We start from the raw sequence: 5,121 nt of genomic DNA on the forward strand, positions 1-5,121 counted from the left end.
ATTCTAAACATTTTTAATTCAAAATTTTAATTTGAAATTAAAAAAATTATTCTATATCATACTATTATAAAATTATATTTAAAAAATTGAAAATGTACATATATAAATTGAAGCTTTCAGTATTGATTTTCCAAAAAATTACTCAATATTTTCCATTTAGATTCCATTATACTCATTGTATACACTTATAAAATTTCATTAAAACTAAAAACTATCCATTAATATTTCATTAAATAATAAGAAATAATAAATTTAAATATTACAAATCATCATACGTTTGATAAATATTTAATGCATAACATTGTGCAGCATTAATAATATGTATAAATTTCGTAAATATTTATTAAGATTGCAATATAATACTTAACTTACAAAAAAAAAAAAATGATTTAAATACATATCGAGAAAACAATCAAAAAAAACATCATTATGCATATTTACTTTAATTATTCTATATCACGATACGTCAGAATACTATTTACATTTTTATGTAAAAATTAATATTGTTTAAAATTTTATTCTAATGTTAAGGATTAAAAAATAAGATTATAATTACAAAATACTGATTGGTATGAAATTGGAATAAAAAAAAATTGAATTAATATAATTCAAGGTAACAGATGAAGATCATCACCTTTGGTAATTATCGATTGGCAATCATGTGAATCGTTCACACCTATGGGCGTGTCATTATTTTTTTTTCTCGCGTATTATCAATTCAAATAAGATTGCTACAATATCATGTATCGGAGGCCTGTCTAGCTAGAGACCAATAAAATCATTGATTGTTGAAAAAAAAAAATCGTTCGGCTGAATACGCGTTAATTGTTCATTTAAGAATTATGAAAGATGTTTGTCAGAAAATGCATAACATTATCAGATGATTTAAAAAAATGAATATCCGTATACATAATACATAATATGTATTCTATTGTTCTATTCACATATGTATATATTATAATATATTAGCTATATATCATAGAATATTATATTGGATATATTAGTTACTTAACAAAATAATAGATTTGTAAGAGATTGTATAATTATCATTCTACATGGAGAAAAATATAATCCAAAAGTAAGTATGAGAACCTGGATAGGATGATATCGAGAAGAAGGAATGAAAGAACGATAAGAGGATTTTCTTATGGATTTATTTTATTCCTGGCTTTGTGTAATTAAGTTCTTCCTAAGATATGACGTTCATTGTTTTATATTTATAAAAAGTGAAAAGTTCATACAGTTATCGTTATTTTATCCAATCTTTCAAGTTCTTCCACGTTTCTGAAAATAATTAATATATGTATAAAAATATTCAGTATATTAATTTAAATTATCGATAAAAAAGAATTTTATCTTATTTAATATATTTTCTATAAATAATTAATGTAACAAATAGAAATGCATGTATAAAATTAAAATATATAAAATAACAAAATTGATTAATTATGGATAAACCTTGAAGAAATAATGCAAAACAATTACTATTAGTGTTGCACTATATATAATTGACATCTGAAGGTAATCTATCATAAAACAACACATTTACATTTTACATTTTACATTTTATGTATATATAAAATAATTTTATGCAATCAGAAAAATTAAAAGTAAATAATATTCAAATAATACGTTGAATGCAAAAAACTAATCTGTGGTATAATTAAAATTTTTTTTTTAAAATTATATTTTTTCATTAAGAATTATATATTTCATATATTTGTATTTATATATTTTAATATCTTAATAATTAATAATATGTAAAATACAATATTGTTGTAATAGTACATCTGCAATCTAACAGTACATTTTGAAAAGTTAAAAATCTGAACTCACATTTTTTGATTTTAGAAATCAAAATGAAGATTATATCGTAAACAAAAAATCTTATAAATATGTAAAAATTCTTAATTCATTTATCAAGTAATATATCAAATAATAGATATTGATTATCTTTTCAAAATGAGAAGATAGCAAATTAGAAAATCATCTTAATCATATTTCATTTATTATTTTCTTTATATAAAAATTTATTACTTTTCAAATAAATTTCTCTTTTGATAAATATTCAAATTTCTCATAGTGTGAAACGAAGAATAGGAAAAAAGGAGAATCATTATGGAAAGCTAAACTTGAAGATAAAATTTAAATTAAATTTTAAACTAATTGTATAATCTACTAATTCTATACGAAACAATATTTTACATATTTATTTTCATGGAAAGTAAAATAATGGAAAAAAAAATTTATTAATTAAAAATAAATAGAAATAAATTATTTCTTATTTATTTAAATTTTAAAATCAATAAAATTAATAAATGTATTTTTTTTGTAAATAGTTATATAAAATTATTAAATAATTATTATTTATAAGAATGATTTTGAATAAAATTAATGATTTTGAATAAATTTAATGAATGAACAAGTTTATAAACATCATTATATTAGTATTCATTAGATTAGAAATTAAAATTAATAATTATAAAAAATGTAAATATTTCATATTTAAATACGTATTCGTTCGAATATCTTCTCTGTGATCATTCGATATAAGTTAAATAAGGACAGGAAATAATGAAACAAAGACAGAGATAATAAAAATTTAGCAATTAGCGCCATCTCTAAAGTACTACAAATTAGTTAAATATAGAAAAGGATGCAAACAATAAGATAAAAATAAAGTAAAGAATCGACTTTCAGCGCCATCTCTTGAGTATTTTATTTGTTTTCTTTGCGGAACTCTAAAGATGGCGCTAATTCCTTAATTTTTATCCTATCTCTATCTTTTACTTATTATTTGCTCTCTTTATTTTATTCTTAACGCATGATTAGCTATAAATATTGAAAAATTCAAACGAACATTTGAATATAAAATAAATTAATGTTATGATATTTAATTCTAATTTCTAGTTATAAATAAAATGATCTAATGAAATAATTTATAAATCTATTTATATATTAAATTCATTATTATATAATTTGAAAAAATATATTATTTTTAATAATAAAAGTTTTATAATTTGATAAAATCATTTGCAAAAAGAAAAATTACAATATTAATTATTATATATAGCATTGTAATAAATCACCAGATTTATTAATTAATAATAAAAATCTAAAAATTGATAAATTATTAACCATTATATTCAAAAATTCGATTTTAATACAATCGATAAAGACCGTATGTTTTCGTCGACTTTCGTAAATCGACAGTTACGTCGATCGTTTATAAATACTACATAAATCATGCGAAAGCAATCATTTTTAACAGAGCTTCGTAACATATAGGTCGCAATTATAATACATTAATTAAATTTTTATAATATAGCAATAAATTTTCAATATTTAAAAAATTTTTTTTAATATTTATTTTCAACGAACATTTAATATTGTTTTCATAAATTATATATATAATATTTATATTTATATATAATTTTTAATATATAATATTTAATATTTATTTATTTTAATTTTTTATTAATATTTATTGTTTCATTTACATATTCATTAATTTAAACATTTATTTTTTGGTTTATTTATTTCTTTAATTACATATTTATACATATTTATTTATTCATATTTATCACATATTTATACATTTATTTATTCATTTATATTTTTATTTCTTATTTATTTTTTAATTATTAATTTCATTTATTTATTTATTCACTTTTTTATATTTTTAATTATTAATTTATACTTTCTTTTATTTATTCGTTTATTTTCTATTTATTTATAGATTTATTCATTTATTTATCTGTAATATAAATATATTTAAATAATTAATTTTTATTATATTTTTTGTTATTTGGGTCTCGATACGTAGTCACCTCCTCGTCGGTGAGACCAGGTAATTGGTATCGCTTTTCATTTATTTTCTTTTTCCAAAATTTTATGTTACATATTTTTCTTCAAATTTTTAAAATATTTTAAGTTTAAATAAATTTCATTAATTATAAATTAAAAAATAATAGTTTTTGAAAAGCGATGGCAAGCCAAGAACTACGCACATCTGCAGTCCAGTCTAAACGTTGCGTTATTCTTTTTAATTTGATCTTTTTATTTTGATCAATTAGAACATAGATTGGATCTCAGATATTAGTGAAATAAATTAATAAATTATATTAATTAGAATTAATTTATATTAATTAGATTAAGTTCAGTTAGATTAAGTTTGTGAATACATATGCGTATCCAAGATACATTCTCTAATTTAAAACGATTAATGAAAATCTCAATTCCTTTACTTTTTCATGTATAGTTTTAATATCTTAATGTTTTGTAATTTCATTTTCTATATTTTCATCTCAAATTTCTCAATTTTATACTTAATTGAATCGTTTTTTAATTTCTTCTTTAATTTATTCTTACAGTTCGTTATTAGTTTTTCGTGTGACTCGTTTTTTCATATCACTGTCAACCATGCAAATGATTCTTACTAATAGCATTTTTGCTCTTGGACTTTTTTTTAAATAAAAAACGAGATATCGATAGTATTATCCTTGCTTTGCTTTAAATTAGACATTGATGTCTTTGATAAAAAATTAATAAAACAAATAAATAAAATAAAGTAAAATAGGAATTAAATATCCGCGCTATCTGTTATGATTATTTTGTTTGTTTCATCTACGACACTCTAGATAGCGCTGATGCCACAATTTTTATCCTATCTCTGTCTTTTTTTCATTTTTTGCTCTTTTTACTCTGCGTGAGCATAAAAAAATATCGAATAAATATTTGAATACAAACTATTTTAAAACTTTAATTTCTATAATTTATATAATTATATTAGAATAGAATTATATTTCTATAATTTCTAATTCAATAATTCTTCATAAAAATAATAATATAATAATTTACAAATTTATTAAATTTGTAAATCTAATTATTAATTGGTAGTCAAAAAGAAATAAAACTTTACAATATAAAAACAAATTCAATATTGTTAAATACTATTTATAAAAATAATTAAAATTAAATATAAAAGAAAATTTATTGTTCTGATATTAGAAAGTTCTTTCCATCAAAACATTTTTTACCTTTTTTATTAGTACAGATATTTACTTATATACACATAGGGAGAGGAAAAGGATACAATAATAAAAAAAAAAACATCAAAAG

Source organism: Apis laboriosa, unplaced genomic scaffold (assembly GCF_014066325.1).
Source record: "Apis laboriosa isolate Shangri-la unplaced genomic scaffold, ASM1406632v1 scaffold47_cov149, whole genome shotgun sequence".
NCBI lineage: Eukaryota > Metazoa > Arthropoda > Insecta > Hymenoptera > Apidae > Apis > Apis laboriosa.